Source organism: Oryctolagus cuniculus, chromosome 2 (genome assembly GCF_051225735.1).
Source record: "Oryctolagus cuniculus isolate XC-2025 breed Fujian yellow rabbit chromosome 2, ASM5122573v1, whole genome shotgun sequence".
In the NCBI taxonomy this organism is placed as follows: domain Eukaryota; kingdom Metazoa; phylum Chordata; class Mammalia; order Lagomorpha; family Leporidae; genus Oryctolagus; species Oryctolagus cuniculus.
In genome coordinates, this window is record NC_142868.1 from 80,125,378 (window position 1) to 80,150,901 (window position 25,524).

General features: G+C 45.9%; 1 long non-coding RNA gene across 3 annotated transcripts; it reads left to right on the forward strand.

Moving 5' to 3' along the window:
• The first annotated feature begins 651 nt into the window (after positions 1–651).
• Positions 652–25,524, forward strand: LOC149127852 (uncharacterized). Of its 3 annotated transcripts, none has more exons than XR_016229983.1 (3): positions 652–1,137; positions 21,690–21,991; positions 24,857–25,524. It is a non-coding gene; the product is annotated as an uncharacterized LOC149127852 (long non-coding RNA). The 3 variants fall into 3 exon arrangements; XR_016229981.1 differs by lacking the exon at positions 652–1,137 and adding an exon at positions 1,458–1,784 and having other exon boundaries at positions 20,744–21,991; XR_016229982.1 differs by lacking the exon at positions 652–1,137 and adding an exon at positions 1,458–1,784.

A 25,524-nucleotide genomic window follows, 5' to 3' on the forward strand; every position in this document is an offset into this window, starting at 1 on the left:
GTGACAAACATGCCCCAGACAGAGTTCCTGTCCTCAGGAAGCTCACGGGACACTGACACCCAAACTCACAGTTGCTACACGCGGCGATGGGAGCATTTAAAAGCAGTGATGTACACACTGCAACAGAGCACGGCGGAGAAGCGGAACAACTGGCAAGGCAGGAGATTCCAGAAAGCCTCCAAGAGGAGGGGCCTTTGATTCAGCCCAGAAGGACTCCTTCTCAGCACATCTCCCAGAGCCGTCGTGCTCAGCCAGTGTCTCCTCCTTTCCTGCAGTCCCTTCGTCCAGTGTCTTCTATAGCTGCCTCACCCCTGACATCTGGAAAAGTAAGGCGGCAAAAGCAAACCCCTCCGTGGAGCCAGCTCGCTTCCCGGGTCCTGCATCTGCTGATGGACACACAATAAGCCCGGTGAAGTTGCTTCCCAGTGAAAACCATCAAGCCAGCCAAAGTGACCCCAAAGCAGTGCAGTGTCCACAGGAATCCTTCATTTATGTCCGCTGTGCCTTTTTGTCCCTCCTTCCCCTCCAAACACAATAGGTACTCTATAATCATTTGCTGCTTGGAATTAATATTCCAAGATTATCAGCCCGAGATTATAAAATGAAGCCACTGATTGATGAGTAACACCTACGCATCCACAATTGAAATGAATGAAAACTAATTTAAATGAGGTTAATCAACATGAACGAAATGCCCTCCTGCGAGAAGGTTAACCCAATGCAAGCTGAACTTGGGGGACGCAATGGCAAAGAGGAGAACAGCTCTGGGCTAGCTGAAGCATGGCGGCAGGCGGATCACAGAGGGGAAGAGTGCTCGCCTGCGAGATGCCCAGAGGACCCAGTCCCTGCCGGAGAAGCAGAGGAACGTGGCTGAGAACCTCTGTGCCCTGGGTGGATGAAGGAGGCGCAGGTTCCCTCAGTGGCCTTGGACCAAAGCAGCTGGGTGCAGGTGCTCAGCCTGGGACCACCTCCCCCTGGAGGGACCTTTCTGTGTCTCTGCTAAGTGCCGTGTGTGCGGCCATGTCTGGAAACGGGCCCCTGCAACCCCCTCCTCTTTCACGCATCCAGAAGGTTTTGGAGTTTTGCCTTGCCTTGGGGAAAGCCTCTGAAGTGGAAGCCCCCTCAGCCTAATTCTAGGTAAGTGTGATTTTCCTAGACGTACTGCATCCAAAACAAAATGCAGTGAACAGCAGGGACGTATATAGATGCCGTTCTATTCTGTTTGTTTTGTGACAAGGTGGGGTGTTCTAAAACTCCAAAGCCCCAAGCCAGTAAGGGTAAAGTAAAGGTGTGTGGGTTGCGTTGATTGAACACCCTTGTACCGGAGGACATCAGATGCCCGACACCTGGCGCCAGCCACTGACATCAGGCGGGAATAGGTGTTGATTGCTGATTGGCTAACTGCTTCCCGCTGGCTCACCATGCCCATGCAATCAACTGCTGGTAACAGAATGTGGTTTTGCCTTTAAAAACGCCCCACACCCCAACCCCTGCAACTCGCAGCTGCCTCCCCCGGCCTTGCTCTGTGAGAAAGGCAGTCACCAGCTGGCTAATGAAGACCCCTAACTTGATCTCAAAGTCTCGCTGTGGTTTAATGGTGCACCCTGCAACATTTGGAGGCCCCAGCGAGATTTTACCGCGTCCCTCGTGGGACGGGCGATTGACTCGGAAGCCACAGTGTTCTAGGCCAAGAGGAAGGCTCACGGGGCGGCTGAGAGCCATTCCTCCGCCCCGAGCTGACACGGTTTTCAGGGTCTCCAGATTGAATTTGAAGGCGGCGTCTGGTGAGTAGAAGTCTTTGGCTTTCTTCTGGTTTGGGGGTTGACCGTCAGGGGCTGTTGGAAGGCTGGACGCAGGGCTACTTCCACAGCCAGGTCTGGGTGCGAGACGGCGCCTCAGGCTTCCGGAATCTGCCAGTCTTCCTGTTGGAAAAGTCGCCTTTGTTCGCTGTTGTGTCTTGCGGGCTCGGTGTTTTATTTATTTATTTAAAGATTTAATTTATTTATTTGAGAGGTGGAGTTACAGACAGAGGGAGAGATAGAAGGGTCTTCCGTCCTTGGCCGGAGCTGTGCTGATCCCACGTGGGTGCAGGGGACCAAGCACTTGGGCCATCTTCTACTACTTTCCCGGGACATAGCAGAGGAGCAGCCGGGACTCGAACCAGCACTCATATGGGATGCTAGCACCACAGGCAGAGGATTAACCTGCACCACGGTGCCAGCCTCAATGGTTTGGTGTTTTAAACCTAACATAATGGTGAACAACCTGCAGTGGACTTCCTGTCCCTGGCATGTCGGCCCCTGGCCCACAGTCACCTTTGGGACCTGTCTGGCAGCTGCCTGAACTTTTGTTTCAGAGGCAGTCCCAAGTGGCTGATAGGTGACTAGTTGCTCTTCCTTGTGCTTTGCTTTTTCCATGCTGAATTGTTCTTGTGAACCAATGGGTAGTATCTTAATCACATGATCATCTTCTTAAAATTTTCTTTATATTGATGTTTTTTGTTTCCATTCTAATCATCTGCTTCTTCAAAGCAGCACCCATAGCCTTATAATTTTGCATTTATTGAAGAGAGTGGAGTAAATGATGCTTCTAAAGTACTTTAGGTCTACCAGTGGATTAATAGCTAACGCCTTGGGCCAAACCATATTGTATTCAAACTAATTTGTTGGTCCGTTAGGGCTCCTGCCATCTGCTGGTGGCAGGCAGAATTGCGGGGTCCTTGATCTGGAGGGTATGTTTGCTTCTGTGACAGCTTGTAAGTTAAGAGTTTAAGTGTGAGGGTTTCCACATATAACTAGAAACTGTAATGGCAGGTTCTAGGAGATGTTGTGGGATATGAGTCACTGTTTTAAAGGCAATAATTGTATGCATTTAGCTGTGCTTAGTCAATTTTTAAAGTCGTTCTGTTTTTGTAAAAATAACGTTTCACAGGTTGAGGGAGTCTCGAACTTTATTGAATGTGCTTAAAGGATAAGCCTATCCTTTATCTGGAAGATTTCATGTCATTTATAGCAAACAGTTTCAGGATTAACTTTCATTATAAAGATTCTTATATTTTTAAAGATTTATTTTATTTATTTGAAAGTCAAAGTTACACACACACACACACACACACATACACACACACACACGGAGGTGTTCTATCCACAAGTTTACTCCCCAGTTGGCAGCAATGGCTGGAGCTGTGTGGATCTGAAGCCAGGAACCAGGAGCTTCCTCTGGGTCTCCCAGGTTGGATGCAGGGGCCCAAGCACTTGGGCCATCTTCTACTGCTTTCCCAGGCCATAGCAGAGAGCTGTATTGGAAGTAGAGCAGCCAAGACTCAAACTGGCATCCATATGGGATACTGGCACGCAGGTGGCGGCTTTACCCACTATGCCACAGTGCCGGCCCCCATAAAGATACTTATTTTTCCTAATTACCCACTTTTTTTGCTGCACACTGTAAGCTTCTTCTCACTTCTGATCTTCAGGTCAGTAATTCTCTAAAAGAGCATATCCGTGTGTTTGGACACAGATACGCTAAGGTTCATCACCAACTAGCTGTCCAGAAAGGCTGGGAGGAGAGAAGGAAAAGAAATGATGGAGGTAACCTGACAAGACTTTCACAAAGGGGCTTGCAGCAAAAGGTGTTAGTGTGAGGAGTCAGACAGATTGGTTATAGTGGAAATTCGGAGGGCAAAATTCTTGCTTTATGCAAAAGGTACCTTTAGCAAGGTCAAAAGTGGCTGCCTCACTCCTTAGGAATGTCCAATTTTACTATGAGAATAACGAGGGAGTGGTGATTCCAGCCTTCTGAGCTCCCAGGTTACTATAAAACAAATTAGGTATCCCGTCCCTCTGGTGGCTCTTGTTTTATCTGGAGCAAGCCAGCCAGGGTAAAAAGATTACAGATCACCATGAGGATGTACAGGGGGTGCTGTTCCCAGGCTGGGCAGTGAGTGGCAGAGAGAAATCTCAGCAGGGCAATGACTGAACCTCGGGTGCTCTGTAGACAGCCAGCTAAAGAGACAGCTAAGGGATTCAGGATCCTAAACAACTGACTTTTATGAAATGGACAGAATATGAGAATCCCACAGCAGAAACGTGAGTAGGATACATGTGGGGCCATGGAAGAGGATCACTGTGGTCAGCATCATTCATTCGTTCAACAAATGTACAAGATACTATTTTAGGTCCTGAGAATTCACTTTCTCGACTTTGAATTCTAGAGAGGAGACCAACATTCAACGTACAATTTTCCCATTCACCTAGTTACTGTTCAGACAAGTTTCTTTTAATGGCCAGGACTGGACCAGGCTGGAGCCAGAGCCAGGGACTCCATCTGGGACTCCTATGTGAGTGGCAGGGGTCCAGGTACTTGAGTCGCCATCAGCTGCCCTCGCAGGCACATTAGCAGGGATCTGGATCAGAAGCTGAGCAGCCAGAACTTGACCTGGCACTCTGATATAGGGTGCCAGCATTGCAGGCAGTGGATTAACCCACTGCACCACACTACTGGTCCCCAGAGAAGTGCTTTTAAAGAGACATGGAGTATGCATGAGAGGGCAACTGGACCCAGGCTAGGGGATGTGGGGATGTCTTCCAGGATGGACGACTGATCTGTGAAGGGTGAGAGGCATTAACTGGGAAAAGGAAGAGGGAGACAAAACTGTACGTGGAAATGCGGTTGCAGCAGTGAGAGGGCTTGAAGACCAGTGGGAGTCAGCGTAGAAAGTGGAGGAGAGGACGAGGTGGACGCTTAGCCCTGTGGCTGTTTTCCTCCTCCGGCCAACAAGGTGTGCTTTAAAGCAGAAAAATGACCGCCTGTCCTGACTTGCAGTGGTTAGGGTGGTCGCGGTGTTCTCCCTACAGAAACTGTGCACCGGGCCTCTCTATGGACGCTTCGTGACACGGAGCACAGCACTCCCGGTACTGAGCACGGTGCTGGCTGTTGGCAAAGGAAGCAGTGGACCTTGGGTGGACAACACTCCTATGACTTCCCTTTGCTCCTAACAGCTCTTCAGGATATTTCTTTCTTCTTTCCCAGACAATTTTGGTTGGAGAGAATTCCTTATAGAATGCACTCTTTGCTAAAGTAAACTCATTTCTTTCTGTTTTTTACATAGAAATGAAACATAATTCATGATCAGTTCCCTCTCCTGTATCCAGCAATTATTTATTGAACACCTACTAGTTTCCAGCGTTACAAAGCAATGATGCCATTTTATAAAAAGTCTGTGTGCACTACATATTTTTGGGAACTCTTGAGGTGTTTTCCATTAAGAACTAAGGTGCAAATGATGAATTGTTCAGAGCAGTCTGGAAAATTTTGTGCCACTCAATGGTAATGGCAAAGAGAACTAGCTCAAGTTCCTGTGTGTTGTGTTTGCATTGTGTGTGAGATATGTATTGTGTGGTATGTACTATGTGTGTGCTGTATATATTGTCTATCTACAACGTGTGTAGTGCAGGTGTAGTACATGTATTTTGTGTTGTACATATGTGCTGGTTACATATTGAGTGTGCTGTTTTGTGTGTTGTATATATTGTGTGTGAATGTGTCATGTGTGGTGTGTGGTGTGTGTATCTGACTTGTGTTATGGGTGTGGTATGTTTGCATCATGTGTTGTGTGTGGAAGGAGTGTATATGTTGTAGTTTTCTGTGTGTGGGGTGTGTGTCTGTGTATGTGGTGTGTAGTGGTAAAGAGGTTGTGTAATGCTTCCCCCTGTTTTCTACATATGGAATTTTCTAGGCATTATCAAGAGATGAGATTTATCTCTGGTTTGCCTTTGGTCTCTATTATTCAGCTTTCCCTTCCTACAACCACATCTCTGAGATGGGCTATTTGTCAAGGAAAGAAACTTGGGACACAAGTTTGGCCTCCAATGAGAGTGCACGTGAGAGAAAGGTCACAGCTTGAGCCAGGAAGCAGAGAGGGTGGTTGGGCCCACTCGGGCTTCATACCCGGTTGTCCTGTGAAGATTTCCTTCTGAGGGCAAGCCCCCAGCAACCTAAGAAACCCACCTTGGAGACGCCATATTGGATTAAGTTTCCACACTCTTAGTACCATTAACTTCTGACTTTGGAGTTAAATGTCCGTATGACTTTGGGAGCCAAATTCTGTTCAAACCACAGCATTTCTGGTCCATGCTCTGTCAGGCTGGTGTGTGCTCTCTTTGGCCCCCAGCTCCAGCCCGGTCTTGGGGCCAAAACTGAGACCCCTACTCCCTTCCCGCACAAACACTGCACTCAGTACTGCTGCAGTGCTCCGAGGTGACCTGTCCGGTTTGACAGATGCACCCATGTCATCTGATGTGAAAACAAAATAAATGGCCGAGGTGGACAGGGGCTTAGAGGAGTGGGGGCAGAAACAGAATTTGTAGTCTACAGGGAAGACACAGCTTAACCCATTGCCTCATTGCAGCTGGGATATGCAAAAACAATCTAGGGTGCTGTGAGAGCATGCAGTGCAGGGATGGGCCAAGTCTGGGGTGTAGGAGGAACCCCTCACTGAGAAAACAGCAGGTGACTCCTGAGGGGTGAGCAAGAGTCTTTATATAGCGTGGAGAGATTCTGATTCATGCACATAAACTCCTCTTTTATTCATAGGTGGGGCCCTGGTTCCAGTGGTCCCAGGCCTCCCAACATACCATGGTTACCTGGCCAGCTCCCCCATGAGTATGCAGGCAAAGAGTCTGTGACCTGGATTGAGAGCTCCCCAGGGAATCAAAGCACTCGGCTCCCATGTCCACAGCCTAGGACCTTATGACTATGAGTCTGATTAGTCATATTACCCAGGGTGGTATTGTGTGTGTGTGGGGTGGGGGGAATCGTGGGTTAAGTGTCACCCAAGAGCAGAGGCTGAGACATTCTTCTCAGGAGCAGGTGGCTTGGGCAAGTGGGTAAGGTGAGAAAGATGTCAGGGTGTTGGGGAGTGTGTGCAACAGAGAGTGGAAGGACCCGGTGGGAATGGCCTGCAAAGTGCTCCTTATTGTGCTTGATTTATGTAAGTAATTAAGCGACGTTCGCTTGGTGAACGGACAACGCAGGAAGTCCTGCAGCTCTGCAGAGGCCACAATAACAGGAGCACTCGGGTCTACTCCATGGTGTTGGCCACGGCAATGCACCGTGCAGGCCCCAAGAGCGTCCGATTTTAGAACAACAGGCCTGGCCGTCGACTGCTAGCTGGGAGGCTATGGCATCTCCAAAGACCTCTGTCTAGTCAAACCTGTGCAGTGCTGAGGGTCAAAATAAGGTATAAGGCAGTATCTGTCAGCCCCTCAAGGAGGGCATCCCGTGGAAAGATGCCTGGGTCTCCTTCCGATCTGGCAGACCTGACTTTCCTGAAACCAGAGGACCTCTGGGGCCCTTCATGCTGACAGAGGCCCCCAGCCCCAGAGCAGTCCACCTGCAGCTCCCTTCGGAGCTCATCCACATTGTGTTCCATAGGCACCTGCTGTCCCCCATCCCCCCCTGACTGACCCAGAGTGCTGGCTCCCAACAAGGGCTCCAGGAACTTGCCCACTGTGACAGGGACCTCTGCCTTTGAAATGCAAGCTTCAGGTCTCTCCAGGGTCTTCTAGCAGGCAAATCTAGGGAAGCCCTAAAGGAGAAAGCCTGAAGGTGCCGCTGGATTTGGTATTAGTTCCAAGCGAATTTAATGCTTCTAAGTGCGTGCAGCATGACCTCAAGAAGCTGGCTGTGTGGGTCCCACCCAAGACTCGAGACTCGGGACTCAGCTGTTCTCCTCTTTCACTTTGTTTTTCTAACCCATTTGGCACCGAAACTTTGTTCGCTTTCATCGTTTGGCCTCTTGGACGCTGACCCAGCTGGGAATGTTTATCTTGGCTCTGCCTTTGCATTCCCTCAGGGACTTGACTTTCCGCATTCACCTGTCTGTACGTTGTCCCTCAGTTCCCAGCCCCACCCAGCCCGCGGTCTGAGCCTGCACCTTTGACAGCCTCACCTAAGTCAGAAGGCCCATGGTAGAGACGCTTCTAGAATTGGCAGTCGTACGTCGTCTCCTTCCATCCTGGGAAAACCGTTCTTCCGACAGTGCTCTGAGGAAGAAGAAAGCCCTCTCATTGAACTGATTCTGCCTCAAGTGAGAATAACTAGGGTGAAGCCCAGAACATAAATCGTGACAAGAAGCAACTTTTAGAGAGCATTTCAAAATGTATCTGGGAGGTCATTGCTCCACGAGGGCTTACCTCCCGGTGAGGCTGAGAGAATGAACCCTCGGGCAGGCAAGACAACGCGGTACAGGAATGTACACCTTTGCACTGAGCCTGCGCCTGCAAAGCCATTAACGTCTTTTATTGAAGGTTGCAGCCCAGCAACTGTCACAAGTGACAAACGAACTTCACACCTAGAGATGGCCTAGCCATCCGTCAGGCACAGCCTGGTGACACACAGCCTCCTGGGAGGGGAGATTCTCTCTCCCAGTCACCTTTCTTTTTCATGTAACTTGTGGCGTTTTCTTTGAGCCTCCTCGTTTAAAAGTCCTGCACAATCGGAGTTTCTTCAGAACATTCATTCCGAGGCATCTGAATCTGTTTCCCGAATTGCAAATCCCAGACCCCGAATCAAGCTCTTTAGATTTCACAGTTTCTGAATTTGACTTGTCTGGCACTAGGAGCCACTTAAAGCTTCAGGTTGTACCTTAAATATAGTTCTGGCTTGTGGAAGTCAGTGTAACAGTGTAAGTGAACTGTTTAATGTGTTGGTGGAAGAGATCCGAAGCTGGTGTGAGTCATTCCTTTGTGGGAGATGGACGCTCCCTCATCTACCCTCCGCCTGGCTTTGCTTTTCCCTCTGTCCTTTCTCCACCTTTGACTCCACGGGTCCCCTCAAGGTTTGAATTGTTCAGATGGCTTCTGTGGCTGTGACAAGAGGATCACAGGTACAGGACAACACAAACATTCCATTTCCTGTGTGATTGGGGTTGAATGTGAAATACATGTTTACTTGGACCAACCTTGATGCTTCACCCTTTCCTTTAAGTTGTTGCAAAGGGCAGTGCGGAACCATATGGTTCCAGCCCCAGCTGGCGCACTCCCTCCAATCATTGCCTCTGAGTTCTCTGTTTTAACAGGAGAGCTTTATAAATGGAGAGCATGAAGAGGAATCAAATCAGACTGAACTTATTAGACTTTAAAATGGACAATACTAGATGCCTTGAACTTTAGGAAATACCTACTGAGTTCTGTTCCTTCCTTATTTCTTGTTACAAAACTATAGATGAGCAAAATCCCCTGCCTGGCATGGTTAACACTCACTCCCTTAATCTCCATAGCAGAGACTTTTAAATGGAACGAAACCATTAAGGTTAGTAACCTAATGCTGCTAGGGCCAGTACCAGGCAATGTGTGGTAGATGTGGATTCCTGACTTAGAGATGCATATGGGATTTTATATGGTTTTAGAGACACATATAGAAATACCTGTGATTAGTCATTTATCTGTACTTTCTATCCCACCAGGCCTCTGTGGAGAAGACCTACCCTCCCCATTACCTTCTCCAAATAGGACTGTTTGAAATTCTCGACACAGAAAGCCCTCTCATTAATAGTCATGACCTCAGATGTTTTTATAAGACTGATAAACAAAGATCTGAGTAAACATGCCAGACTCACAACAGTATCTGTGTAACTCTCCTACCATAAATGGGCACAGTATGACTGTGGGACGCCAGCAAAGGAAACAGATCTGCCTTGGGGTCCCATTTAGTGCCTGAAGATGAGGACACAGGGGCATCATTAGACTCAAGAAAATTTCGTGAGCCCATGGACCACTTCCAGCCTCTACACAGGACTGTGGTTTAGTGATTGGTTCAGTGCCAGGACTGTACAACAGGGTGTACAGGAGGCTAGAGGTTCATGTCACTATCAAGGTGATATTAGTGTTCATTTGCCAATTTGTTTCAGTTGGCTAGGCTTCACGGTTCAGACTATGCTTATTCTTGGGGTAGGATGTTTACTTTCCACCCTAGACTGATAGCAATTTTGTTACCATCTCAAAACAGTTGGATAATTTCTGGAAAACTTATCTATTTACCATGCCAAAGCCAGGAAATATGTCTATTGACATTCAAAATAAAAAAAAATTTTTCAGCCAGGGAAAAAATAATAGGAAAAAATCACATCACCAAAATGGAACACTTTCAAAGCTTATGGATTTGTTTAATTTGAACCACTGACAATGGTCAGTCAAATGGCAGAGCCCTTTTCATTTTCTGTTTTGAGAATCAGACTGAGAGGAGCCAAAAGACTGAGAAATGTAGAATTCCTATAAAACTGCCCTCATTTTTCCTAATTAAAGGCAGGCTTGGCTGATTCATGGGAAGGCCTGAATGAGGGCACACTTAGTAGAAGCACAATTTATGGCTGTCCTTGACAGAATAGGAGGATCACAGTAAAAAGCTTTATAGAACTTTTTAAAAAAATTTAATAAAGATGAATCACTTGTAGCTCATTAATTATTTGTATATAAAGGCCACCAATAGGTTCATGTCCCGTGTTCTTTTGGGGAAGAGCATGTTTGTGTTAGTGTTCAAGTAGACTAAACATGTGCTTTCTTTGATTACCACTGGCTGTGTGGTCCATCTGGAATGACGCCAAATTCCAGGTCCATGGCGTCCAAGTTAATAAACTAGGTCGACTTTGCCAATACTGTGCCAATTAGGGATCTATCCGTCTCTGGCTTTTCAGAGGACATATTTTTTAACGTTCTTAGAAAAAGAATTTGTGAATGAATGTATGACATGATTGTTCGTTTCTTCTGTGGCCACCAGAGGTCTCCTGAGCACTGCAAATGCTCCTGACTCTTGAAGTGGGGTCACAGACAAGCCACACGGGGTGTCCCTATTTAAGAAACAGACTCTCCAACCCTAGCCACACCTGCCAAGTCAGAACCTGCATTGTGAAATCCCCAGGTGATCCATGTGCACATGTACAGCTTGATAAGGAGTGTTCCAGAGGACAGGAAGAAAATATTTTGTTCTCTATATAATCAGAATGAAGCAATGTAAAATCTCACAGGAACTTTTCATCCATTTCCAAGTGCAATTTCCTGTCTCCTGCTTTTCCTAAAAGCATTCTCTTAAAAACACTTGCTCTGGGGATAGGGTTTGGCCTGATAGTTAAATGCTAGGTGGCATACCAGTGTTCCACACCTGTCCCCGGTTCCCTGCAAATGCAGATCCTTCGAGGTAACACTGACAGTCCAAATGATTGGGTGCCTGCCACCCATGTCATAGACCTGGATTGCATTTTTGGCTTCCAATTTGTCCTCCTTCTAGTCTCCGGCCACTCTAGGCATTTAGGGGATGAACCAGTGGATGGGAATATTTTCTCTGCCTCTCTTATGTCTCCACCTCTCAAACTAAAAAGAAAAAAGAAAAAAACACCTTTCAGGGCCAGTGCATAGATTAAGCTGGGAACTCCATATGGGCTCAGGTTCAAGTCCCTGCTGTTCCACTTCCCTCCAGCTCCCTGCTAATGTGCCTGAGAAAGCAGCAGAGGATGGCCCAAGTGCTTGGGCCCCTGTACCCATGTGGGAGACCAGATGAAGCTCCTGGCTCCTGGCTTTGGTTTGGCTCAGCTCCAGTCGTTGCAGCCATTTGGAGTGAACCAGCAGATGGAAGATCTCTCTTTTTCTGTCTCTTCCTCTCTCTAACTTTGCCTCTCAAATACATAAATCTTTAAAAAAAAAAGTGCGCCTTTTATGATGGATTAAAATCCTATAAATTACCAGAGTTGTGACTACTTCTTATTCACTCTCTCCCATCCAAGTACTAAGCAGGCCCCGCCCTGCTTAGTTTCCAAGGTCGGATGCATTCAGGGTGGAATGGCCGTAGACCCTGTTCAATCTCTCATGTATAGATTGTTGAAACTGGAATAGCCCCTGAGTACTATCCAACCCTAGCTGGTCTAAGTGTTCTCTTTTTACAGAAGACGTATCTGGTCAGATCTTCAGAACACGGTCAGCTAAATGCAATTCCCTCCCCTCCTCTCCCAAACCTAAGATACTTTGCTTCTCGAGAACCAGAACCCACAGTGGGAATAAATGAAACCCTTGGCCCTTGGTAGGTACCCATTCTTTGCAGAAAGAAGTGATCTGAGCTGGGAGAAAAGGACAGGGCATGTCATTCAAGTTGGCAGGAGTGTGTTCACTCTGCCCTACTTTGCTGTGCCAGGGTTTAATGAGGAACATAAAAGTTAGCACAATTCCCACAGTGTGGGGAGACTCCAAGGTAGCTCTGAGAACAGGGACCTATGGTGCCTCGATAGGTAGCTTTCAGCTTCTGCAGCCAGACTCACAGGAAGTGGACCCCTTTGTCTGAGAGTTTCCTGATTTTCAGAATACTACAAAAAAGCTGGCTTGACAAACAAGTTTATCTGAGCCCGGCGCTGTGGCGCAGCAGGGTAAAGCCACGGCCTGCCACACTGGCATCCCATATGGGCACTTGGTTCAAGTCCTGGCTACTCCACTCTGGTCCAGCTCCCTGCTAATGGCCTGGCAAAGCCAAGGAAGATGGCCCAAGTGCTTGGGCTCCTGCACCTGTGTGGGAGACCCAGCGGAGTCTTCTGTCTCCTGACTTTGTCCTGACCCAACCCGAGTCGTTGCGGCCATTTGGGGAATAAACCAGCAGATGGAAGACCTCTCTCTCTGTAACTCTACCTTTCAAGTAAATAACTTGTTTTCTCTAAATTTTTATTTAAAGGCATCAGGTCACCAATGAGAGGACAAAGGTACAATCATCAGGTAACACGCCCGATTGGGCAGACCTGCTGAAGCAAACCAACGGGCTTCTCAATGAAAAATTCAGAGCACAGACAACATAAAGACAGAACAACAGACTGTGGCAAGACTTCTTAGAGCCTTTTAAACCCTTACAGATTCGGTAGATGAATTGAGTGGATGGTGACTGATGAGAATTTGCTGGGATGGCCCCAGGCTAGGCTTGGTCCAGGTTCTTATCTCCACGTGAGGAGGAATTCAAGAGGAGACAGAAAGTAGAGAAGTGAGATTTATTTACAGGCAAAGTGAAACTACACCTCAAGGAGTGTGGAGCTGTACTCTAAGAGGTTGGGAGCTGTCCTTTCACATGGTCTGGAGGGGGATGGTGTCTGGGGAGGGGCTTAACTAAATATTCAAAAGGATTAGATTTGGGGTTGGGACTTGAGGATTGTCCATTTCCACGCCCCCTCCCCCTTTTTTTTTTGGTGGGGGGAATCTCAGAAGTGTCGTGGTTCAGGGGCATGAGGAGCGTGGGAGTATGGATCATGGTCATTTTATTATAATGACCTAAGGGGACATAGCGTGCAGCCATACTGGGTATCTGTAGCCGGCACCGGTTTCAGGTTGCAGCGCTGTGGAAGTTGTGAACTGTGGTCTTCTACAGAAGGGAAGGGGAAGGGGAGGGGGAGGGGGAGGGGGAGGGGGAGGAGGAAGGGAAGGGGCAATGCAAGCCTCGGTACCTCCCTTCTGTTGCTGCCTTCCTGCCTACATACCCTTTCCCCCTCCTCAGATTTTCACCCCTTAATCTTAACGGGACATTAAGAGAGGAAAGTCCATCTTCTGTGACTTCTTCACACTGTGTCAGAGCGTCATCCCTGCCCAGACACAAAAGTCCTTGCTCTGAACTGGGAGTCTGCTCTAGGAGCCAGAGGCTCACCACCAGCTGTTGGGAATGGCTGGAATCCCTGCACAACCATGGTTTTCACGTGAAGCTGTTGGATTCTGGAAAGGATACGTTTGGCATATGGGATGCCGGCCAGCAGGCTGGGGCTTTCACCCGCTGCACCACAGCGCCAGCCCCTACACTGCTTTTATACAGAAATTTAGAGCTATCTTATTTTTGCAGGCTTACAAATTAGATGTTACAAATTTATCAGTCATGTACATTTTCTTTGTTCACATTTTTGCATCTCAAACTCAGATCCTTTCTCTTATGAAGTTACTTGAACGGGAGTCTGTTCAGCATGGTCTTTCAGTGTTTGCCAATCTAAAGGTGTCTGTCTTCAGCTCTTGTTACTAAGATATGGATTTCCAGTTGGACAATTTTTCTGCACTTTAAAATATTACGCCTTGTCTCCCTGACTTTCGTTGTCCTTGCTGTCAGTGGAATTGCTGTTCTCTTACAGAGTTGGTGGCGCACACCCGCATTTGCCTAGTGCGGTTCCTTTTTGTTTGTTGTCCTCTTATCCTGTCGGGTCAGCATCCCTTTCACTCTCTTGGATGATAAATTATATGGTTAAGCTAATGAATAAATGATCTATTCCTCCCATGTAGCCACTTCTAAAATATTCTTTTTTATTTATGTTGTTCAATTTGTTATATCTTGGCATTGAATTTTTTTTTAACTCCATACTGCTTGGGCTTCCGAAATTGGAGACATGGTTTTCCCAACAATCCTAGAAAATGCTCAATCCTTATCCCTCAAGTGTTTGCCTCCCCTCCTTCCTCCTATTCTCTCCTCGAGGAAGCACTGGGCATGTTTTAGCTCTGACTGACTTCACTCTGCTCTTGGTATCTCCTGATTGCTCAGATTTTCCACTTCCTCATTTGTCTGTTATTCATCTGAATAATTTCACCAGCTCTGTTTCACCATAACCTGTGTATGTTCAAACACTGAGTATACAGTTTCCAGGTTTTCATCTTGAGATATTCACTTGGTTCCTTTTTAAGTTGATCTGGTTAAATTTTCATGATCTCTTCTGAATACTAAGGAATTCCCTTACTTTCCACTACCTAAGTCAAGTGATTATCTATCATCTATCTATCTATCTATCTTTCATCTATCCATCCATTTATCTACACAGGTTAATGTAAATAGGCATCTAGTACTGGTAGGCTATTTTTAAGGATTTATTTATTTTAAATATTTATTTATTTTAAAGTCAGCATTACATGGGGCTGGCACTGTGGCGTAGCAGGTGAGGCTGCCGCCTGAAGTTCCAGCATCCCATATGGGCGCCGGTTTGAGTCCTGGCTGCTCCACTTCCAATCCAGCTCTCTGCTGTGGCCTGGGAAAGCAGTGGAGGATGGCCCAAGTCCTTGGGCCCCTGCACCTTCGTGAGACTCCTGGCTCCTGGCTTTGGGTCAGCACAGCTCCGGCTGTTGTGGCCAATTGAGGAGTGAACCAATGGATGCAAGACCCCTCTCTTCTCCCCTCTCTTCTCCCCTCTCTTCTCCCCTCTCTTCTCCCCTCTCTTCTCCCCTCTCTTCTCCCCTCTCTTCTCCCCTCTCTTCTCCCCTCTCTTCTCCCCTCTCTTCTCCCCTCTCTTCTCCCCTCTCTTCTCCCCTCTCTTCTCCCCCTGCCTCCCTCCCCTCTCTTCTCCCCCTGCCTCCCTCCCCCCTTTTCCCCCCTCCTTCCCCTCTCCTTCCCCTCTCCTCCCCCTCTCCTCCCCCTCTCCTCCCCCTCTCCTCCTCCCCTCCTCCCTCCTGCCTCCCTCCTCCTCTTCTCCCCCTGCCTCCCTCCTCCTCTTCTCCCCCTGCCTCCCTCCTCCTCTTATCCCCCTGCCTCCCTCCTCCTCTTATCCCCCTGCCTCCCTACCCCTCTTCTCCCCCTGCCTCCCTACCCCTCTTCTCCCCCTGCCTCTCTCCCTCTTTTCCCTCTGCCTCCCTCCCTCTCTTTGCCTTTCAAATAAATAGATTTTTAAAAAGTCAGCATTACTGAGAGAGAGAGATAGCTCTTTAATCAACTGGTTCATGCCCCAGATGGCTGCAATGGCCAGGTCTAGGCCAGGCTGAAGCCAGGAGCCAGGAACTTCATCCAGGTATCCAATGTGGGTGTCAGGGGCCCATATATTGGGGCCACCTTCCACTGCTTTCCCAGGTGCATTGCAGGGAGTTGGATAGGAAGTGGAGTGGCTGGGACAGGAACCTGCATTCAAATGGGATGCTGGCATCGCAGGTTAGTTATTATCTTGTCTTAGTACCAGAAGTGGAACTGGTGTGTGTGTGTGTACAAAGCTTGTTGGATTATTCAGGGAAACCTTTCCAACACTGCCCAGGTCTTGTCTTACCACATAAGTGATCTCATTTCGGTGCCTCAAGTGGGGCACTCATACTCTCACACCCCCTCTGCTATCCTGTTCTGGTATCTCGAAAATGTTCTAGGACAGATTTTTGCTATGATTAGATTTGAAACGTTCTTATAAAAGTGATTACGCAAAATTATGGGCTGCAATGTGATGTTTCAATGTATGTATTCACTGTGTACTGATCAAAACAGAGCAGTTGACATTTCCCCTTCTCTGACATTACTTTATGATTGGACGCTTGGAGCTTCTTTCTTCTTTGCTCATATGCTATATACTAGGTTATGAGCTGTTGAGTCTCTGCTATGCTGTGTGATGGTACGAACTGATCCTTCACACCAACTCTGACTTGGTACCCATTGTCCAAACTCCCCCCACCCCCTGTACCCTTCCTAGACCCTGGGAAACACCATTATGTGTTCAAATCGAGGTGTCTTTTTGATAATAGCCATTCTAACAAGGAGGTGATATCTCTTTGTGGCTTTGACTGGCATTTCCCTGATGGCTTGTGATAATGTTTTTGTTTTGTTTTGTTTTTGGCCATTTGTGTGGTCTCTTTAGAGAACTGTCTTTCGATCCTTTGCCCATTTCTTAATTGGTTGGTTTTTGTTGCTGTTGTTGTTTTGAGACTCTAACATATTCTAGATATTCATCCTTTGTTGGAAAAGCAGATCAAAAATATTTTTCCCTATTCTGTTGGATGTCTCTTTAGTCTATTGATTATTTGCTTTGCTTTGCAGAAGCTTGAGTTTCATTTAATCCCATTTGCCTTTTGCTTTTGTTGTCTATATTTTTGGGTGTCTTACCCCAATGTCTTGAAGTGTTTCCCCTATGTTTTCTTTCAGCAATTTCATAGCTTCAAGTTTTACATTTAGGTATTTGATCCACCTTGAGTTGATTTTTGTATATGGTGAGAGGTAAGGATCTGCTTCATTCTTCTACACACATGTTTTGTCAGCATCATTAATTGAAATTCCTATCCTTTCTTTGATGTAAGTTCTTGGCACCTCAGTCAAAAATAAATCGGCCATGTGTATGTGGATTAACCTCTGCATTCTCTATTCTGTTCCATTGATATGCTGGTTTTAATGCCAGTAGCAGAATAAGATAGCAGAGGGGGTGTGAGTATGAGTGCCCCACTTGAGGCACCGAGATGAGATCACTTATGTGATAAGACAAGACCTGGGCAGGGTTGTAAATGTTTCCCTGAGTAATCCAACAAGCTTTGTACACACACACACACACACACACACACACACAAGTTCCACTTCTTGTACTATGGCAGACAAGATAACTAATCTATCAATATTAGATGTATATTTACATGAACATATGTAGATGGATGGATATATAGATAGACAAATAGATAAGCTGACTTAGCTAGTGGGAAGTAAGAGAATTCCTTAGTATCTAGAAGCATCTCTTCAATAAATCTTGACCCTGGGGGACAAGCACTGACAGTGAAGTTTGCCCTGGAGCTATGTCAGTGGCCTGGAGACCCAGAGGTGACACATAGAGATGAGGATGGGATGTTTTTTCTAATGTCATGGCTATTTTTGATAGGAATGCATTAAATCTATAGATTTATTTTCAGTAGTATGGACACTTTCGCAATATTAACCCTTCTAATCCATGGGCAAGACATATGTTTCCTTTTTTTGTGACATTGATTCCTTTCATCAATGTTTTATTTTTCTTAGAGATCTTTCACTTCTTTGGTTCATTTTATTTCTAAATATTTACGTTTTGTGGCAATGATGAATGGGATTCCTTTCTTGATTTCCCTTTTGGCAAGGTCACTATTGGTGTATAAAAATTCTGTGCTTCATATGTTGATTCTCTATCTTGCAATTTTAATAAATTGACTTATCAGTTCCAACGGGTATTTTTTTGTTTCCTCATGTATAAAAATCATGTCTTCTGCAAGTGTAGATACTTTAACTTCCTCTTTCCCATTTCAGTTGCTATTACTAATACTTCTAATACTGTATTGAGTAAGAGTGGTGAAAGTGGACATCCTTGTCCTATTCCACATCTGAGAGGAAATGCTTTGTTTTTCCCCTCCAGTATGATACTGGCTATGGTTTGTCATACATAGCCTTTGTCATTTTGAGGCACATTCCTTTTGTATCTGCTTTGCTGAGAGTTTTTATTATGAAGGGATATTGAATCTTATCACGTTTTTATCACGTGTATGTGATAAAATTATGTCTAATATCACATGTATTAAAATGATCATAGGCTTTTTGTTCTTCATTCTGTTATGATTTATTATATTTATTGATGAATGTTGACCCACCCTTACATCACTGCAATTAATCTCACTTGATTGTGTTGTATGATCTTTTTGATGTAGTGTTGGATTTGGTTGGCTAATATTTTCTTCAATTTTTACATCTGTGTTTATCGAGAATATTGGTCTATATTTTTGTGTGTTGTCTTTGGTTTGCATATCAGAGTAATGTTGACTTCATAAAAGGAGCTTGGCAGATTTCTATTTAATATTTTGAAATACTTTGAGAAGTACTGGAGTTATTTCTTTACATGTTTTGTAGAATTCAGTTGTAAAGCCATTAGGTCCTGGACTTTTCTTTGGGAGACTTTTCATTACTGCTTCAATTTCAGTACTTGTTGTTGGTCCATTTAGAACTTGTATACCTTTTTGACTTAATGTTTGCAGGTTGTATGTACACAGGAATTTATTCATTTCTCCACGGTTTCCCAATTTGTTAGCATATAGTTGTTTCAAATAGTTTATGACCCTTTACATTTCTGTGCTATCAATTGTTTGACTAGTATTTCTTTGAGAGTCATTGCAAGAATTCAGAGGCTGTTCTCCAGTGGAAATATGAGAGTCACACACCTCAGAATTCTGGACTACAGAATAATTTCATAATTATACTAACTAATGGATGCCAGCAGTAAAAGTAATAAGAAAAGAGATAAAGACATGTCAATAATTTAACAATATTAAAATCTCTGGGTCTTGTAGGACACTGGGACATTGGTCATTGATGACTGATTGTAATAGGTATGAGAAAACAAAATCACACTCAGTGTAAGGTCATTGGCTGTGTACCTCTGTAAAGGAAAGGACCCTATGGGTATGCTGCAATCCTTGATTAAGGAGACATTTTTCAATTCCATTGACTCATACTCTATGGCAATTAAAGCCTAATATCAGTAGCTTCTTTAATAAAGTAATTGCATTACATTTACGACTTCATTCTTTAATAAAGGTTTATTCCAAATTTCCTTACTGTTTGTTCTCAGTGTTGTAATTTCAGTCACTTTGTCTGAAACTACCACCGAGTCTTCATTTTTTCAAGCTGATTGTGCCATCACTTTAAAAAATATAGTTAGCTGTGCATGGCTCTGTCTGAACTTCACAACATTTCTTCCATGTTCTTCACTGTCCCGAGTCCTGTGTTGTGATACACTTGTCTTTGGATGACTTTATCCAGAAAAAGCATCCTGATCTTCCTTGAAGCTGTGTTCTATGTCATTCTGCAGGCTCATTTGTGCTTTTTCATGCCTCAGACAAGGTTTTTATAATTAATATGCAGACATAGGAAAGTAAAGAAAGAATGTTTAGGAGTTAAATTTTGGGTCAGTTTTGCTTTCATAACTGACATATGGAGTGTGTGCCAGGACAATGCACTTACAGCCCTCAGATGAATGTCTTCTGTGTCTCCCCTGGGTACTGACTCCTTGCCTTTAGCACTTCCGGCAGATCAGGAAGTGGAAGATAATGGAGGACAACTCTACCTCGCTTTTTCCAAAAGTTGTATGTAGCTCACTAAAGACAATGTGCTCTGTGTTCCAGATAAGGAAGAGATTATGAGACTTGCTTGTTCTCTCTCTCCCCCTCTCCTCTCCCTGTCTCTCTGCCTTTCCTTTCTGTAGTGAAATCAAACAGTCCAAGTGTGCTGGATGCCAGTCTTCCAGGGGGACCGTGTGTGGAGAAGGGAGACGCCTACGCTCCTTGGCCATGGAGGAAGAAAAATCTGGGCAGACTGCAAGGAGCAGCAGCACACTCACTTGCAGGGACCACAGGCTCAGCGCATTACCTGATCAGGGCAACCATCACGAGCCGAGGAACACATGTGGGCCCTCCTCGCATTCCAGTACCATGCAGAGAGGAGATAAAAGCAGAATGTTATGCTGGTCCCCTCAGGATGGAATCTCACACCACAGTAGCTTTAAGTTACAGAAGTGGTTCCATCCTGCTGCACCTGAGTTTAGGTTTGCAATTGCATGTCCTCGGTCATATCGGTCACAGGACTGTGGCACTCATTCCTAGGCTGGCCGCGTGTTGTACTGGCCCCACGGTCACAGGGGAGGTGTGAAGTCCTTGAGAGAAGGATACCTGTGGAGCACACCAATTCCTCCCACTTTTAAGAAAAATGTTTGAAAATCTGCATGAGGAGGTGATTATTATTTTTAAAGCAATACCAGACATATATTTTCTTAAGTAGTTCTTGGGTGTCACTGAGACAAAAAATACTTTATTTTATATCGTAATACATTTTAAAGATAATTCTGGAGTCAACTGAAATAATGCCCTCAGAGTCTCAAATGAAACAAGTTACCCTCTCTGTGTTTTTTTTTTTTTTATTTGCTTTAACTTATGAAGTTGCCATTTTACTGGAAAAGAATGGTACAATAATTCCATACAGTGTGTTTATATAAATGAGAGGATTTCTGGTTTTCTAGTCAGACATGTCATGACCTTGAAAGTCAGCGCTCCTGTCTCCTAACAAGAGAAAAAAATGAACAAAGTGAAAATCAACTTTTCTTCGAGCCACCAGAGAATGAGGCCACAGGGCCAACTGGAGCTGCTGACCGGGAGGGCAATGCAGGCAGAGTCTGAGACTCACAGCTTCTGGGACCAAAAGCTCAGCCGAAGCCTGCAGTGGAGCCACGGCCACTGAGAACGCTTTGACTGGTGTTGATGACTTGCTTGGTGTGGGTAGATTGAGGCTAAGATTCCTGTGGGCTGTCTTGGTAGAGGGTGGTGGTGTTTTCCCACATTTTCCTGAGGTTTATATCTGGGAACCCTGCCAGATTCTCACTATGAAAATCAGAGACCGCCTCCTGTGTTTCCAGCAGCAATACAGATCAATATCAATAAGCATTTTTGAAATATACCCAGAGCATTCTGCTCTCCTTAACAAGGCCAGCTCTCCAGGCTAACAATGTTACCAGTTTTACCAAAGCCTAAACCGCCAGGGGCAAGGGAAGCGCCCCACCCAGCCCCTTCTAGCCTTCCACCTGGGGAAGGAATACCCAGCTCCTTAAACAACTGAGACTTAATCATAGGACAATAACGCCTCTTCTCCTCCTACTCCTTGCCACCGCATCAGTGGGGCTCCTGTGTAATGATGGAGACCAGCTAGAAGAACTTCAGGCCTCAGACTCTCTTTAAAGGGTCTCTAGGGAAACCCAGACAACAGGGAAGCCCTACACAAGGACGCTCCTTGGAAGCAAGCCCAGCCCAGCTGCTAGCCAGCTAATCCTAAGGCCTCCCACTAACGGCCTATCTGCCAGCTACTTTTTCCTTTTGGGTGACCGAGAGGTTTGGGCTATTGGAAAGCTCTCAAGACCACTTTTAGGGGTGAGGGGCCCATCCTGTGGAGCATTTCTCTGATACTTCATGCAGGTGACGCACAGGATGCAGCAGTTCAGACACACGGTGTTGCAAGAGGCGTACAGGGACCCCGTCTCAGTTAAAGGACAGACACTGAATCCTGGACTTGGAGGAGAATATCTACGCTGAACGGAATCATCCAGGGCTGGTCCAGTGCTGCCTCTGAAGAGGAGAACAGCAAGTTCCAGAAGGAATGCGCCTGGTCCTGCCCACTACAATGGCAAAGTTGCATCTGAAGTCCAGCTTTCCCCTCTGAGTCCGAGAGACGGGCACATCCACTGAACAAGTTGGACTCTTGGGATGTTATCTTAAAGGTATGTTGATTCTTCATCTCCCACTGTTCCTGTATATTTCCTCAGTGCTGGGTATTCTTTCTTGACCTCAGAATAAAAATTATACCTACTTTTAATCAGAAGTGTCCCAACGGGGCCATTGAGAGGGTCCAGGCCAACAGGATAAGCAAAATCTCAACTTTGGCATAGAACAGCTCTCACGGTGGCCTTGCTCCCGCTTGCACATCGGAGGCGTGGCCTGCTGAGGGCTACCCCTTGGATTAGGGAAGCAGGGAGGTCACTTCCTGTCTCCGCTCCTCTTCCCTTAGCAGTGTCTCACCCATGTTAGCTGGGTGCAGGGAAAGCGAGAAGTAAGTGGACCACAGACGCTTACTTGAGTCTTTCATTGCTGTGGCACCGTTGAAGGTTTCCTGAGGACGGAACCTGAGCATCGGCAATTATTTCCTGTGAAAGGCCAAGTCAGCATCTTCAGGCATCACAAGCCACAGTGTGCTTGTTACAGTTCTCAACTCTGCATTATTGTTCATTATGGCGCCATCAAAAAGTTGATGGTAAATGAGTATTATGAAAAAAAGCCTCACACGGGGGCTGGTGTTGTGGGGTAGCCGGTAAAGCCTCCACCTGTAATACTGGCATCCCATACAGGTGCTGGTTCAAGACCCAGCTGCTCTACTTCCAATGCAGCTCCCTGCTAATGCACCTAGGAAATCAGGGGAAGATGGTGCAAGTACTTAGGCCACTGCCACTCACATGAGAGACTCAGATGGAGTTCCTGGCTCCTGGCTTTGGCCTGGCTTAGCCATGGCTGTGGCCATGGAGTTTGTTGGGGAGTGAACCAGTGGATGGAAGATCTTTGTCTCTCCATCTCTCGCTCTGTCTCTGTAACTCTGACTTTCAAATAGATACATAAATCTCAAGAAAAGGGGAAAAAAACCTCACATGAATTTAAAAAAATTTTGCTGCAAAATAAACATATTTTAACTCTGAACTTTTTGAAGTACCCTCATATCAGTGGATGGATCTGGCTGTTACAATAAACCTGCTCTTAGAGCCTGCAGCCAGCCCATGGGCCACCGTGTCCCTCTCAGGGGCCTCGGCCTGGGTGAGTGGAATGGATCTGGTGGTTGCTGGCTCCCACTCGGGCCTGAGAAAGAGCGGGGCAGCTCCAGCTTCTCCCCTGGTGCTTTCCAGGGGCCACTTGGGTGGAACCAGAGATGAGTCTTCACGTCCCCTCTCTGTCATGGGTCCATCACATCCTGTCCACAGGAAACACTCGTGAGCTGTTTGTGCCCCTGAAGATCAGCCGCGTGCAGGCTGATCCCTAGGCTGGCAATGCCCTTTGTGCTGCCTGCAAAGCAGCGAGCTGGCCAGGTTGGGAGACAAAGAGGGTCAGAGAGAGGAAAGGCTCCTATTCACTCACTCACTCCCAAATGCCTGCAGTGTCTGGGGCTGGAGACAAGCCGGGATCCCAGAACACAATCCAAGTCTCCCCCAGGTGGCGGGAACCCAGTTTCTTGAGCCATCACCTGCTGCCTCCCAGGGAGCTCATTCTCAAGAAGGTGGAGCCGGGGGCACAGCTGGCACTCAGGGCACTGACATGGGATTTGGCATCTTAACTGCTGTACCAAATGACTGCCTTTGTTTTTTATTTTTGATTGACACGTGATACTTGTACTTTTTAAAAATGTGAACAGTACAGTATTTCAACACATGTATAGAACATAGAGCATAAACTGATCAAAACTGACAACTAGCATTTCCATTTCCTTAAGTTTTCTTTATGCCTGCAGCCTACCAGTTCCTTGTCTCCTGGTGCGCCACACAGTGTGACACATTACTGTGAACGCTAGGACCTATTCCTTCTGTCTAAGTGCGGTTTGGTTCCCATTACTCACCCTTTCTCTGTACTCCTTCCCCCACTACCTTTCCAGACTATACTGTTCACTATCCTAAGTTCAGACTGACATTTTAAAATAGTCACATATGGAAGAGAACATTCAGTATCTGTCTTTCTGTGTCTGGCTTATCTCACTTAACATAATAACCTCCAGTTCCATCTATTTTGCTGCAAATGTCAAGGCATACTTTGTTTTGGCTGAATGATACGTGATTGTGTATTTATACCACATTTGCTTTATCCAGTCATCTGTTGATGGGTATCTAGGCTGATTCCACATTTTGGCTATTGGAAATAATGCTACAACAACATGATACTGCCAGTGTCTCTTTCACATGCTGCTTTTATCTTCAGAGGCATACCCCTAAGCGGGATAGCTGGGTCATATTGTGCACCTGTGTTCAGTTTTTTGCAAAGCCTTCATGATGTACTCCATAATGCTTACACTATTTTGCATTCCCATGAGCAGTGTACAAGAGTTTCCTTTTCTCCACATCTTCGCCAGCATTTATTTTTGTCTTTCTGATAATAGCCATTCTAACTACAGTGAGACAGTATCTCATTGTGTTTCCGATTTGCATTTCCCTGGTGTCTAATGATGTTGAGTATTTTTCATGTTTTTTTTTTTTTTTTTTTTGTCATTTGTATTTCTTCGTTTGAGAAACATCTATTCAGCTGCTTTGCCCATTTCTTAACAGAATTGTTGCTTCTTTGTGATTGAGGTTTTTGAGTTCTAGGCATTAATTCTTTGTCAGATGAATAGTTTGTGAACCTATTCTACCATTCTGTCCCATTCTCCCTGCATGCTGGCTGCGTGTTTCCTTTGCTATGGGGAAGCTTCTTGGTTTGATAGACTCCCACAGGTCTAGTTTTGCTTTCATTGCCTGTACTTTTGGGGTCTTATCTAAAGAAGTCATTGCCTTTGCGGGTGTCTTGAAGTGTTTCCTCTTGTGTTTTCTTCTCTTGCCGTATCTCCTTTGATCTTTTAGGTCAGCGCTTTTGGACCCACACGTTGGATCAGAGACTGTCCGCAGCAGGACCCCGCCCTGTAGTGTGTGTGTGGCAATGGGCCCAGTATGCAACCTCGAAGCTGCTCTACCTTCTTCTTCAAGGAGATGGGATTGTCAAGGTGTTTTATCACTTCCCCGTTTCCGGTCACAAACTATTCATCAGGCCGGGATAATTGACAGGATGTACACCAAGCTATGAGTAATACTCCTTTCCCCACAGCACCTAATCTTTTATTTGGTTGCCGTTGCCATATCATCAGCATTCCTTATGAGGGCAGGAGGTCTGTAGAGTGGAAATACTGATGCATGGGTGAGGAAATGCAACACAGGCTACTGCTTCAATTCCAATTGCAGAAATCTCAGGGCTTTAGTGAATCAAAGCCCCCCCCCCCCCAAAAAAAAAAAGAGTCTCAATTTTTGAATGCTTACTTTCACCCTCACATTTAAAAATGCAAAGTTACATAAGCTGTGCATATGCCTACCATATGTGATATCCACATCCATTCCTGGATGTGGCATACCCAAACATTTGATATGTACTCATGCATGATGAACATGGCCATGATTAGTTCTGGAGAGTGTATTTATCTCATCACTGGAGGATGGGTATATCATGATATTGTTAGAATTGTATCTGTAAAACCACA